Source organism: Apodemus sylvaticus, chromosome 4 (genome assembly GCF_947179515.1).
Source record: "Apodemus sylvaticus chromosome 4, mApoSyl1.1, whole genome shotgun sequence".
Lineage (NCBI taxonomy): Eukaryota > Metazoa > Chordata > Mammalia > Rodentia > Muridae > Apodemus > Apodemus sylvaticus.
In genome coordinates, this window is record NC_067475.1 from 142,504,903 (window position 1) to 142,520,549 (window position 15,647).

Genomic DNA, 15,647 nt, shown 5'->3' on the forward strand with positions numbered 1-15,647 from the left:
TTCTTTGACTCCTACTCAGCACAACTGGAACAAACAATCCAAGACTGCTGCTAACTGACCTGTCTACAGTCTCAATCCCAGGAACGAACTTGGGGCAGGATTGTAGAGCCCATGTGGATGATGGGGCCAAACCCCGGGGAAGTCTTGAAGCATGGAACGCTGCCTGGTGGTAGCTTCATCTCCTGCTTCTACAGCATCCCTTCCCCCTGCCCACATCTGCCCACATCTGTCTCAGGCCTCCCGTTTCTGTGTTTTCTCACCAAGCTCTGTTCTTCTCATTCTTAACTGGCAAAATCAACTTAAGGAAGGATGGTTTATCGAGGCTCAGAGTTTGGGGGTTCAGTCCATCCTGGTGGAGGAGTCATGGCAGTAGAAGTGTGGGATACCTGCTCACATAATGTCGGTGATCAAGGAGCAGAGAGAGATGAATGGATGGAGCTCTCCTGCTCTTTCGTTTGTCTTCTATTGTGGAGCCTGACCATGTCTTCCCTTCTCAATTAATCTAATCTAAAAAGACTCGTAGTTACACCCAGGAGTTTGTCTTCTAGGGGATGTAGATTCTGCCCCATTGATCTTATCAACCATCTTTTTCAGTTCACAGTCTGAGGAAGTGGGGGCAAGAGCCCGAGGAAAGATGACAATTGGTTTGTTCTCTCTAGCTGGCTCAGTGTGCTTCCTTACCCAGGCCGGGACCACCTGCCCATGGATGGCATTGCCCACAGTGGATGGCATTGCCCGCAGTGGCATAGGTCCTCCCATGTTACCATTAATTTTAAAAAATGTATCACAGACTAACCTCTAAGTTAATCTGATGAAGGTGTTGTCTCAATTGAGTTTCCCTCTTCCTAAATGATTTGGGTCAAGTAGACAAAAAAACAAAACAAAACCACACACACACACACTCACACATACACACCAAGAAATCTAACTAGCAAAGTGGCCCTTCTTCCAATGCCTGGTCTGGTAGTGAATACGGGAATTGTCACTTTATACCAATAGGTGAGGAAGAGCAACAAGCTTAAAATCCAGCAAATTCAGGCCCCAAGATGGTGCAGAGGCATCTGCCACACTAGTCTGCTCAATGGAGTACCATCCCTGCACCCCACATAAAGGCTGAAAGGGAGAACCAACTCCACAAAGTTGTCTCCTAACCTACACACACACACACACACACACACACACACACACACACACCACAGCCAGCCCAGTATAGTGCTGGGTTTAGTATCCACAGGGAACTCTCACCCAAGGGCCTAGGAAGCAGGTAAAGAATTAGTTCTTCATTCTTGACATCAGCCAGTTCCCTTCACGGGCCAGCCATGGAGGAACCAGAGGGGTGCGGTGTCTGGACTTCATCTGTCCACCTATGCCTCCCACGCCCCTGAACTGGAATCAACAGAGGCCCCCATGCCATCTGCATTGGTCTGACTTTCTGGTCCATAGCCAAGCAATGATGGGTCGTGAGGGATCCGGAAGGAGGACATTGAGTGTGTAGGGTCTGGAGGCTAAATCTCGTGCCCGGTGTTTTTGCAGGACAGATACCGAAAGCAGGAAGATACTGTTCCGTTTCACACGGGCAAGCTGGCTCTCTTCCATTGCAGGAGCAATTGCTCTTCAATTTCAATGGCACTTAGCAGAAATAATAAGTGTAGTTCTAGTGCAATATCTATGTCCATTATCTTGGCTCAGATGGATAAAAACAGAAACTAAAAATATACTACTAGACTACTTGTTTCTGAGAAAGGATCTCATGTAGGTAAGGCTGGCCTTGGACTCCTTCTACATTTGGGGATGACCTTGAACTTTTGATTGTCCTGTCTACACTTCCCCCAAGCACTTGGATTAGAGGAGTGCATTATCACACTTGGTTCCTGGGGTTCTGGGGATCCAAACAAACAAAAGACTTTATGTTTGTTAGATAAGCTGTCACTGAGCCACACCCCTGACCTACATCTTTTTTTTTTGGTGTGCTGGTCTTCCAGCAGAGACATTTTCTTTTATTGCTGATTGTGTTTTAAACTTTGCTTAGACATTCAGAGAAAATCTGCCCATTGCACAATTTGCCTCAAATGCATTCTGAGTTGTATATTTGCTTTTCTATTTTTAAAAAAAAAAAATACAATTTACTCCTCTTTCCACACCAAAAAACGTTAACAAGCCACCGGTAATCTCAGAAAATTGCTTCCTATCTTTAGCCACTCTCTCCTGAGCAGCAGTTGTACACGTGTGTGAAATGAGCTATAGAGGTCCCTGGTGCCCAGCGCTTGCTCCCAGCGCCAGGCTCGCCTTTCCAGAGAAGAAAATCCCTAGGCTTCCTCACCTTCTGAACAGGGATCTGCATCCCGACTAGAGGCTGGACTGACTCCCGTAGGCAGGGTGACATTTAAGAAATACTGACTTGGGGGGGGGGTGAGGATGACTCTCTAGTTGAGAGAGCACTGGCTGCTCTTCCCGAGGACCCGGTGTGGTTTTCAGCACCCACATGGTGGCCCACAGCACTTCATAGCACCCGAGTCCATGGTTGCAGGGCTGTGTCTTGTCCAGCAAGGTCCAGGTAAGTCTGAGGCCATTGCTCCAGACTGACCTTTGGACTGCAGAACTAGAACTAAGACCTGTTCCTCACGTTTAGTTTCTGCCGTGTCGTCTGTCCCGGGTGAGCCTATGGCCAAGCTTTTAGCCTTAATCCTGGAACATACTATATCTGGTTTTCCTTTAAACTGTGGCCATCTCGTAGAAATCCCTGCTGCGCTTTGCTGGAACAGACCTGGTGTGTTGACTTCGGAAGGCTACACAGTCTTGTCTCGCTTGATATTTTCTGCGGTGGTTCCATCACATCTGAGGAAACGTGATGTGTGCGTGGGGTCTTCCAACAGCACAACAAAGCCAGAACGGCCTTGTATTCTCCCGCTACAATGAATAGGCCTTCAAAACACAGAAGGCCATTTCCCCCCAAGTGGATAGCAAATATATCTACCTAGAATAAAGCCATGGAAATAATATAAAAGTTAACAAGCTGAAACCCTTTGGTGGGCAGAGGGATGAGTCATGATTCAACAAAGGATCAGGGTGAGTCCTGGTCTGTTTGTTTGGAAAACTCATTTTCTTTCAGGTAGTCAGGAGAATTCAGAATTTTTCCTCTACTGCCAAACCATACATAATTTAATTTATTCTGTGACAAAATATGACACGGCTTCTTGTTCATCTTTTGTAAATAAAAGAAAACTACTGGGAAATGTTTTCTTTTCAATTGTAAGGAAAATAGTGTATGCAGGACTTGGCTAGCAACTGTGACTTTCACGGGCGCCCTCTGCTGGCACCTGCTGGAGACAGTTCTATTTTTATTTTTATTTTTTTATCTTTATAGTCTATTGTTGACTTCAGTGTTTTGTTGTGTTTTCATGAAATGAGATTTAAAGCACTAGATAGAAAGAAAACATCTGCAAAAAAAAATAAAGTCCCATAAACCAAGAATGACTGGACATACCTAAACGGCAGGACCTAGGAGGCTCAGGCAGGAGGCTTACACGGAGTTCCAGGCTAGCCTGGGCTAGGGCATACATAGTATGTCTGAATTAGCATGGGACACAAAGTGAAACCCTGTCTTACACAGCAAGAAGGGAGAGAAGGGACCCGGCTAAGTTTGTTGAGCACTTGCCTAGAACGCAGGAAGCTATGGAAACCTGGCGTGACGGCGCACACCTGTAAACCCAACGTTGTGGAGGTGGAGTGGGAAAATCACACACCCAACAGCCTGATCTTCAGCTTCGCAGAGAGTTTGTGAACAGATTGGGATATGTGAGACTCTCTCTCTCTCTCATAGAAGAAGAGGAGGAGGAGGAGAAGGAGGAGGAGGAGAAGGAGGAGGAGGAGAAGGAGGAGGAAGAGGAGAAGAAGAAGAAGAAGAAGAAGAAGAAGAAGAAGAAGAAGAAGAAGAAGAAGAAGAAGAAGAAGAAGAAGAAGAAGAAGAAGAAGAAGAAGAAGAAGAAGAAGAAGAAGAAGAAATGTTGGGTAAAACGGAGCAAGCACAACTCTAATCCCAGCAGAGACAGGAAGATCCAAAGTTCAGAGTGACCCTCAGCTTCCAAGGACAAGCATCAGTTGTGTCTCGCAGCCACATTGCACCTGACACTCAGCCACACAATGGGTTTGAGAGAAGCCTGGGATATATAAACACCTATTAAGAAATTAATTTTAAGCCAGGTGGTGGTGGCACACGCCTGTAATCCCAGCACTCTGGGAGGCAGAGGCAGGCGGATTTCTGAGTTCGAGGCCAGCCTGGTCTACAGAGTGAGTTCCAGGATAGCCAGGGCTACACAGAGAAACCCTATCTGGAAAAAAAAAACAAAAAACAAAAACAAAAACAAAACAAAAAACAAAATAAAAGAAGAAAAGAAAAGAAATGAATTTTAAAAAGGGAGGAAGCAGAGATGGACCATTGGGTATATTCACTTAATGCCAAACTTGACGACCTCAGTTTAATACTGGAGACCCACGCTTAGTTTTGAGATAGCATCTCACCTCACTATGTAGTCCTGGTTGCTTTGGAACTTGCTACATAGACCATGTTGGCCATGAACTCACAGAGCTCTACCTACCTCTGTCTCCCGAGTGCTGGGACTAAAAGTGTGTGCCACCACACTCATTGCGAAAAAATAAAAATAAAAAAATTACATCAGATTTTAAAAGTTCAGATGTGGGTAAGAGGTAACAGTCGCAGCAGGGCTGTATAAAACAAGCAAAGGTGAGAGGGATATTGACCGGGCAGCGCTGTGCTGTGAGACCCAGCCTAGCCCAGCACGGCAGCTGAGTGTGTGTCCGAACCTCGTGTGGTAGAAGGTTTATCACAACCCTTGAACTTACGTCCCTCATGCTCGGTCTTTCCAAGGAACGTTTTGTGCTCACTCACAGGCCCTGGAATAGTGCCCTGACAGTATGGGATGTAGCTTATGCTGAGGATACCTGAGGCCTGAGACTGACCCCAACACCATGAAGGGGGAAAGGCTGGTTTGCCTTAAATACACAAAAGTCAGTATTTTTATTTTTCATAAATTATCTTGGTTTTGTAGGTAAGTCTCTTGTCTCTGTTCAGCAGAGCCTCAGTAGCCAAACCTGGCCATGAACTTCCTGTGTAGTCAAGGATGGCCTTGTACATCTGACCCTCATGTCACCCTGCCTTAACTGTATTTGACCCTAACTCATTACCTGTAGAAGCACAGAGAATAATTACATAATTCTGACAAAATGAATTTTTTCCTTGGGGAGAATTTTTCAACAACAAACATTATTTTTAAAGTCTGCTCTGCTAAACTGGGCATGGTGACACTCAACCCTAATTCCAGCCCTCAGGAGGTAGAGGAATAAGGACTAAGAAGTCCAAGGTCATCCCCAGCTACAAAGAAAGATTGAGGCCAGCCTGGGCTACATAAGACTATGTCTCAAAAATTAAAGTTTGCTATGTGCTTAAACATTGATGAAATCGAAATGACAGAAAAGGTCCCTGCTCACAGAAGCTGCACAGGGCGAAGGAAAGGAGCACAGAAATCATTTATTTCAAACTGAGATGTGAGAGAGCAAACACGACCCCGGAGCGCAAAGGCCCGCTAAAGGCAGGGGCGAGAGGGAACGCGCATGCGCAGTCTCCCCGAAGGCGGGGCTTCCCAGAGGAGGGAAGGTTTGCACCAAGTGTCCACAAAGTAAACCCTCCAAAATAGGTAGATGATGTCTCCAGTCCCTCCTATTGTCCAACAAGGTAAAATTATGTGCTGAGCGATATGGTTGAACGAGCCATGGATATTTAATCAAAAAATGACTTTTTCAATCGTTGTAACTGGGTACCCTGATCGTAAAAGCAATATCCTAGATAATTAAATAGTGACTTCATCAGAAAACATAAGGTACTGCTCAGGGGAGAGAGGGAGGGGGAAAGGCATAAAAAGAGAATGAAAACAGTATTAGGGGCTGGCAAGATGGTTCAGTGGTTAAAAAGTGTCTGTCACCAAACCTTACAATCCAGGTTTGGGGGTCCCATTGTGAAAGGAGAGAACAGACTCCCAAAGGACATGCTCTGACCTCACACAGGTGTCATGACATAGTGACGACTAGAAACAGACACACATACACAAAAATGAATAAAAAATTATAATATAAACAATTTTTAAAACAATATTAAACAGAAGGTTTAGAAGACACCTCAAATTGTCTGAAAACAAAACAATTGTGCTGGGTCCTATTTTAAAGTCCCACAGAAGAAATGGTTAGAACTATTAGTGATCTTAATTTTGTTGTTGCTGTTGTTTTGGTTCCTTTTGAGATAGGGTCTTAATGTAGCCCAGGCTAGCCTCAAACTCCCTATGCATGTTCAAGGATGACCCTGAATTTCCAAGCACCCGACCTGGATCTCCAGGTGCTGAGAACACAGGCATGTCCCACCATGCTGGGTTAAGTCCGGGGCCCTGTGTGATGTCAGACAGGCCCTCTACCAGCCCCCTAGCATCCCTAGCACCCCACTGGTAATTTTCCAGCAAAATACACCATGCACCAGAGGTTTCATTGAACAGCATGAAAATAACTCTAAATTAACAAGAAAGCCTAATTTGTACATTATGTAGGAGCCTCTTTTTCATATGTGTGCCAAGGTCTCAAACCTGCCTTTTCCCTGCACAGTGAAGGCTAGTATTGCAGGCATGTGTCAAGTGGTATGTGACTATCTGATATGGTCTTAGTTAGGACTTTATCGCAGTGAAGAGACATTGTAACCATGGCAATTCTTATAAAGGAAAACATTTAATTGGGACCGGCTTAGCGTTTCAGAATTTCCGTCCATTATCATCATGGCAGGAAGCATGGCAGCAGGCAGGCTTGGTACTGGAGAAAGAGCAGAGAGTTCTACATCTGGATCTGCAGGCATCGGGCAGAGAACCAGCTTGAGATTCTGAGATCTCAGAGACCACCCCCTAGTGACAGAGTTCTTCCAACAAAGCCACACCTACTCTAACAAGGCCACACCATAGACCAAGTATTCAAACACATGTGTGTGAGGTCATTCCTATCCAAACCACCACAGATACCAATTTAGACAAATCAATCCAGAGAGAAAACTTTCTCCATGCCTATATTTGTTATAGATTGAACAAGAATGGCTTCCATAAGCTCATATATTTGATTACCTTGATGCTGCATCATATGAAAGGGTTAGGATTAAGAGGTGTAGCTTGTTGGAGGAAGTGTGTTTCTGGAGGTCGGTTTGGAAGTTTCAAAAGCCCATGTCAAGCCCAGAGTCAGTCAGTCTGTATGTCTGTCTGTCTGTCCTTCTGTTTCTGTCTCTCTCTGCCTATGGATCAGAATACAGCTCTTGGATAGATCCTGCATGCCTAGTCATGCTCTCCAATGTGATGATACTGAATTAAACCTCTGAAACAACAAGCAAGCACCCAATTAAATACTTTATCTTGTAACAGTTGGCTTGGTCATAGTGTCTCTTCAGAACAATAGAACAGTGACTGAAACAGAATTTGGTACCAGAAGTGGGGTATTACTGTGGCATGCCTGACCATGCTGTTTGTTCTAGAAATATAAACTTTGGGACTTTGGATTAGAAAGGCAGTTGAACACTTTCAACGGGCCATCCCAAGAGAGTGTGGAAGACAATGGTGCTCAGAGTAATGTAGCTATTATGACAGCCCAGATCAAGAGGTGTCAGGGGGAAAGAATATTTAGTAAATTGCTTACAGAGTTATTATATTTTGGGAAGAATGTTGCTTTTTGCCCTCATCCTCCCACTTTCCCCCAAAATCTTCCTGTGGCTACATTAGAGAGTTTTCAACCAATGGCACTGGCAGAGGAGATTTCAGGATACTTTAGAATTGATTATGTTGTGTGGCCGTTAGTGGCCAGTCCTTTACAGATCTCTAGTGAAAAGGAGCCAGCTGGACAATGAGAAATAAAAAATGTATAGTCTGGGGGAAGATGTACAGAGCTATATAGGAACTTGACATTGGCCAAGGACAATCCCTGGCTTCGGGCAGGAATCTGAGTAGGAATATAGGAAAGTAGGTTACAGCAGGAATTTTTATCCTAGGGTGGAGAAGCTCAGAGTGAAGGTTAAGTTCATTGTTCCTCCGGGTCTACAAATTCCTGAATTTAGCAGGTGACCTACCCAGCTGCCAGAGTAAAGGACTGCCAGGTGAAGGCAGACCTTCACCGGAACTCAGTCCGGAGTCTGGGGGGAGGGGCTTTGCCCAAACTGTTAAAAGGTCTGACCTCAATTAAAGTTGGGGCCTTGATGGGTAAACTATCATCCTGGCCTCATTCTTTTCGTCCCTTCCCCATCTATCCCTCAGCTTCTGTTCCAGCAACCCAGTTCATAGTAGCCGCAGGCAGCTACGGAACACAACAGGAAGAAGTAACAAAGAGTATAAAGAAGCTAAGTCCAGTGGACGGAGGGAAAGAGGGTTTAAAGAAAAGACCAATGAAATGGAATAGAGTGAGTAGTGACGTCAGGGAGGAACGCTGGTGCTGATCAAACTGACAAAGGGGACAAGTCCAACTCCAGCAAGAAGCAGAACTTGGCAGCTTCAGCCACGTGGCTCTGGCTTTAGAGTCAAAGCTAGAAGACAGAGGTTGTCTTAGTTAGGATTTTACTGCTGTGAACAGACACCATGACCAAGGCAACTCTTATAAGAATATTTCATTGGGGCTGGCTTACAGGTTCTGAGGTTCAGTCCATTATCATGAAGGCAGGAACTTGGCAGCATCCAGGCAGGCATGGTGCAGGAGGAGCTGAGACTTGTACAACTTCATCTGAAGGCTGCTAGCAGAAGCCTGACTTCCAGACAGCTAGGAGGAGGGTCTTAAAGCCCATGCCACGGTGACACACCTACTCCAACAGGACCACAACTCCAAATAGTGCCGCTCCCTGGGTCTAGCATATACAAACCATCACGGAGGTTATGGAATCTCCCTCTCCATCTTAGGAAAGCTGCTGAGACCAGGCATATGTCAGAGGTATCACTGCATGGAGGCCCAGAGAGGCCATGTGTGAAGTATGAGGGTGAGGCCTGGACTTCCCTGGAAACCCCCAGATGATGGAGATGCCACAGCCAAGGAAACCTGTTAACATGTAGAACCAGCCCAGGAGGTAGAAATGTGTTGTCAACAAGGCTGAAAGGAGTTGGAGATCTGAAGAGAGCTTTGACGAGATTCAGACATGAAAACAGAATTTGGAGATTGCTCAGCTGGTTTTCAATCTTGCTTTGAGCCACTACACTGCCTCTCCTCCCCTTTGGAATGGTAATGCATATCCCGTGCCATATGTTGGAAGCATGTGATCTGCCTTTTGTTTTTTATTTTACATTGGGGGGGGGGTTGTCCATTAAAAGATTGCCAGAAGAGATTCAGAAGAGATTTTTTGGTCTTTGAAATTGTGTTGAGATTGGAAGGCTATGGGGACTTTTTGTGGGAAGCCATCCTGAGCTATTCGGACTAATGTTTACTCATGGCCCTAAGGTGGTGGCTGCTAAAATATGAGAACAATTAACTAGAGCCTTCTCCTTGAGCTATCAGTGTGAGAAGATTCCGAGAATACCACAAGATGTTCCTGCCCTAACCACGGAATGTACCTGCCTGCGTTAACTCTGGGTGTCCTCTCCAGATGACCAGATGACCTCCTCGCTTGCTTCCTGCTTCAACCCCTAGGGGTGTCTCTGCCCTTCCCTCCTTTGTCTGGTGTGAAGGTTATTTCCTTCTCTGTAAGCCTTAAAACCCACTTACCTCCCTGACATTAAAGGAAGCCTTGACACAACCCAGACTGACTCTGATTTTGTTAGCGTGCTTGGCTTCCCTTTTCTCTCCCCCCCATTTTTGACCCTCAGGTAGTGCCCCTTCGGGACCCGGGAATAACTGGACCTGCTGGACGGGTCATAGTGGCGCCCAAACCAGGGACCCGAAGTACGGTTAACTACCGGACGACGGAGGAGAAATCCCGGGAAAAGGAATCAAGGACCCCACAGACCGCATTGCTCGTGCGTCGCTGGAGGGGCAGGTAAGTGGCCAAACATTGTCGTCCGATTGTCATGGGGAAACAATTATTAAAAGAGTCTAAAGAGGCTTGATTTATAGGAGAAATCAAGCAATCATTCAGGGAGAGAGGAGTAAGAGTTAAGAAAAAAGATTTAATCAAGGTCTTTTTGTTTTGTCATGATAAATGTCCTTGGTTGGTTTTAAGTGGACCTGACATTCACCCGCTAACATGGAATAGGGTTGGTAAAGAAATTAATAAGATTTTGAAAACAGGTACAGGTGAACCAATGTCTGATACATTCTTTAGTTACTGGGGGCTCATTCAGAGTGCAAATGGTAACTCTAAGATTTATTTCAAAGTCAAATGCCTAGAAAAAGCCAGAGCCAAAACAAGCCCCTCCACGTGGCCTGCCACCCTATACCCAGCGATAGGCAGGCAGCGCGGCTCCTCTCAGCCAGGTTCCTCAGACCTTTACTGGGTCCAGGCAATCACCAGAGATCGTCCTATACTCAGCCTTAAAATAAATGGTAAAAGCTTTGAGGGCATCTTAGACTCAGGTGCCGATTCTACTGTGATCTCGCAATGTGCTTGGCTCCCTGCTTGGCCATTGCAAGCCTCTCTGACCCATCTGCAGGGGATTGGACAATCTAAAAATATTCTCCAGAGCTCATAGTTGCTGACTTGGGAGGACAGTGAGGGAAATACTGGCTCTACTCAGCCCTTCGTGGTCCCTGGTCTGCCTGTTAACCTCTGGGGAAGAGACATTCTCTCTCAAATGAAAGTCCTTATGTGTGGTCCCAATGAGGTTATTGCTCAACAAATGCTCTCCCAGGGCTATCTCCCTGGACAGGGACTAGGCAGAAATGGACAGGGGAGACCCATGCAGGTAGAAGTCAGAAACTGCTGCTGAGGCGGCCAGAGAAAAACCTCTCACGAGCAGCAGAGACCTGGACTGCAGAGAAATTCCTGGGCTCTTCTTCCCTCTCCACAGGTGTGTGTGTTCGACTAGGCATCCTCCTTCCCCCTTGCTAAATCTTAAACAAGAGAAAAAGCAGGTTTCAGAAAAGCAGTTTGTCCATGTGTAGGACATGGTATTTAAAAAAAATGGTTGGAAGCTATTTCAAAACTCTCCTGGTGAGGACAGGAAAATGGGAGACATCCTGTTTTCTCTCTGAAACCTACTGGAGAGCTCTTTAGTTCAGGTTAAGATATTTGGATCTCTTTGGGACATCAAGTTCCCTCGTTGTCTGTTGTTTGTCTTTTGGTGCACCAAAACTTGTCTATATGTGTGTCAATTTGTGTTGTCCATTGTTTTGTTTGGCTGAATGTTTGGTCGTTTTTATGTTTTATGTTAAAAAGAAAAAAATGGTAAAAAAAAAAAAAAAAAAAAAAAAAAGCTTTATTTGCTGGCAGTCCTGTCAGCCTAGTTTACACAGAGGAGGCTAATTTGAGGTGCCTCACATTCATAAGTAGGAGTAAAACACAGCTAAAGAAAAAAAAATATATATATGCAGCAGCAGACAATGGTGGCGCACACCTTTAATCCCAGCACTTGGGAGGCAGAGCACAGGGCAGCGCGCACGGCGCGCAGGGCACAGGCAATAACAGCGGCCAGAGAAAGCCCTGAACTCTGCAGACCATGGGCAATTGGCCCTGGCGAGCGGCCAGAGGCAGAGTGCTAGCGCCTCAAAGTTACTTGGCCTTGCTCCAGCTTGGAGGGACCCTGGAATTCTGCAGGCCATAAGCCGGTAGACCCGGCAGCGGCAACGTGCTCAACTTTTCTCTTAGAGAACCAATAACCTCCAGTTTGGGAAAACTCTGGTTTAACTCATAAAATTTGTGTAATCGCTTTATTCTTGTTTTTAATTAGGTCTTAATGGTATAAGGTTTTACATATCTTTACTATAGAGTAATAAATTAATTGGCTATGATTTAAAAGGTATAGTGTTATTAAGAAAAGGTTTGTTTAAAACTGGCGATTCAGTGTCAGAGCCATCTTAACTAGCTACACGCGGCATGACATAACCCAGGAAATACAGGCCTCTAAGATGCTTCTCAATTGGCATGGTGTTTCGTGTGAATCTTGGCCTGGAGATTGGACTTATAAGAAATATGATTTAAAATAATGTCTCTTTAATAAGTTACACTGTCATACACTTGAACATAAGAACAGGCAGACAAACCTTGTGCTGTAAAGATAATATGTTTGCCTTTGATTTTAAAGAAAATAGATTGTTTAAAATTGGAATTTGCTTCCAAAGTTGCAGTTGTGCTCTAATATTGCAAGGAAAAATTGAGTTACAATAAAAATTGCCAGTGTGTCATTGGCTGCAGTTTTAAGTTTACAGCCTTGTTAAAGGCTTATGATTCTTAACATATTTTGTAATTAAGATAATTTTAAGTATGATACAGCTGTGGCCATTTTAGGCCCATTGCTACTTTTCCACAAGTTTATAGGCTACAATGGTAGAAGCAAAATTTAACCCTCCAAAATTAAAAGGGAGATCTCAGTGGAAATTTATTTGATATCAAACAGGCTCCTTTGACTACAGTGAAACTAGGATCTTTCCCGGAATCCTGGAATTGCAGGTTCCTTTGGTTATTCAATCCTCAAGGTGTCCTTGCTGGACTGGACGGGCGGGTTTGGGTCTGGTCTTAGATAAAAAGCTCAGATTAGAAGGTGGTTAAGTTTGAGGAAGCACAAGTAATGTCCTAGCCTAGGACCCAAGGTGGGTCCTTGGGGGAAAAAAAAAGAGGAATTTACATTTGAGTTAATGCAAGGCTTGGGGCTGCCTCAGTGGAAACTTGTGAAAAACTATTTTTGCCTTACAGGCCTCAACTAGGGAAAGTCTGGCTAAAAGGACATTCCTTACATCCTTATCCAGGTGTGGTTTAAAATACAGTTAAAATCTATAAAAGGTCAATAAGGCATTAACATTTGGCCTGTCTACTCCATACAAAATGTATAGAATGTTTTTTGCTTTAAATTCTGACAATTATAAAAGCATCTGCTTCTAACTCTAAAGAAGCAATAAAACAATTTCATTAGAAGGTTTTTTTCTTTAAGGAATGGCGAGTAGCCTTACCTTAAGTGAGAAAAGATATTTTGTCTCTATCTCAATACAAGAAGCTAGGATCTTAAATTCTTCAGTATATAATGTTCATGAAATGTTCATTACAGGCCTTTTCTCCTAACCATAGGCCTTTAGAGTTTTTACATAAATGATTTTTAAAGGATTTAGGATATATTAATTGGCTTTATCTTATATTAACCTCATCTTAAGCTTGCCCGTGGAAGACCTAAACCTGTTTTCAAGGTAAAAAAACGTTTGTTCCTTGTTTCAAACAGCAATCAAATTGGTTATTACAAAACATTGATGGTTGATCTATTACATGGCAAGCCTTTTTTAGGCAAAATTAATAATTGTTATCTAAAAGATAAATTGTTAAAAATATACCTCCATACATGTTTTTATTGTTATAGATTTATACATCATCCTATAAAAATGCATCTACTATGGGAGTAAAGCTCATATAATTAGATCACATGTTTATTCTTTTGAGTGTCCCCTTGCTTCAGCACAGATAATTGAATTGGGTGCTGTAGCTGTTCTTTTAAAATGTTAAAAATCAAACTTTTGATTTATATATTAATAATATATATATAACTCATGGCTTACAATTGCTTGAAATTGTTTCTTTTATGCTACTAATTCTTAACTTTTTCAATTATTTATACAAATGCAATTCAAAAAATTAATCAAAATATACATATGACCATTGACAGCTTTTCAAGCTTTCTAGTTATAACTGTTTTTACATATATTATTTTTATACTGAATGTTCCAAATCAGATTAAGACAGATATTATAACTGATTATTATAGTCAGTCATTTGAGATGTTTTATTTATAATCTAATATTAGTCATATTACTGAGATTCCTCATAATTTGCAGAGGCAAGATATTATGGAACAGGCCCATAGAACTTTACAACAATATTTTTATAATAAAAGAAGGGAGAATTACATCTCTATATACCACAAAAATTTAAAAATTTTAATGCCAGGGAACTCTAAGTGTAGAGAAGAGGCATGTTTGTGTTCTTTCTACAGGATGCTGAAGGAACATGCTAGCTGCCAGAGTATGCTGATGCTGAGACTTCTCCCTGGCTCTCCACCTTGCTCCCTAGCCTTTTGGGGCCCCTCCTGGGTCTTTTGTTGCTTTTGTCATTTGGCCCCTGGGCCTTTAACAGATTAACCAGTTTTGTTAAATCACAGATCGATTCTGCCATAAACAGACCAGTTGCAGCCCACTATCATCAGCTGGACATCCAAGACTCAGCCGAAAACCTCTCTTCCGCCGACGCGGAAGTAGCAACCATCGGCCTTCAGTTCTCTACCCTTGCTGCAGGCATAGAGCTTTCTTGGTTCCTAAGCAGTAGAAACGTCAATGCCAGGGAGGGTGACCTCTGGCTCCTAATAGTGGCTGAGGGCCTTAAGCTGTGGAGTAGCCAATGATGGGAAATATTGTGGTGCCACGAGCCAGATGCACACCACCTATTGGCTGCAGGGTGACTCCAAGACGGGATTATTGTGAGTCCGCTACCTGGATGCCCATCACACCCACCAAGGGCCTGATTAAGCCATTGGAGTGGGATGTGATGCCAGGAGTGGATGCAACTTACATAGCCTAAGGCAGAGGCCCTGCCCTACTAGGATCTAAAAAGGCCTAGTTACTGCGGACGTGGGGGCAAAACCACATAGCCTAAAACAGGCTCTCCACCGACCCTCTTTCCATAGCCACTCCCCAATTTAAGAAAGAAAAAAGGAGATGTGGGAAGTCATCCTGAGCTATTCGGACTAATGCTTACTCATGGCCCTAAGGTGGTGGCTGCTAAAATATAAGAACAATTAACTAGAACCTTCCCCGTGAGCTATCGGTGTGAGAAGATTCCGAGAATACCACAAGATGTTCCTGCCCTAACCACGGAATGTACCTGCCTGCGTTAACTCTGGGTGTCCTCTCCAGATGACCAGATGACCTCCTCGCTTGCTTCCTGCTTCAACCCCTAGGGGTATCTTAGCCTTTCCCTCCTTTGTCTGGTGTGAAGGTCAATTCCTTCTCTGTAAGCCTTAAAACCCACTTACCTCCCCGCCATTAAATGAAGCCATGGCACAACCCAGACTGACTTGTCTTTCTTAGCATGCTTGGCTTCCTTTCTCTCTCCCCCTCATTTTTGATCCTCAGGTAGTACCCCTTCGGGACCTGGGAATAACTGGACCTGCTGGACGGGTCAACTTTTGAAGGTGGACTGAACGCATTTTCACAGTGTGATATGGCCACAAGCCTCTGGGAGCCAGAGAATGGAATGTAATGTATCATGCTGATAACGGACTAAACCTCTGAGGCTGTGAGCAAGCCCCGCCCCTAAGTTATTTTGTCTTTTAACAGCTGCCTTGGTCATGGCCCTTCCCAGCATCAGAACTTAGCATAAGACATTCAAGTACGAAATACAATAACAGAACGAAATGGGGAAACACAGCCTGCGTTAGTACTCATTTTCACTACTGATACTTCTTTGGCTGAGATGGTTCAAGACCACACTCATCTTTTCTAATAGCAGCACT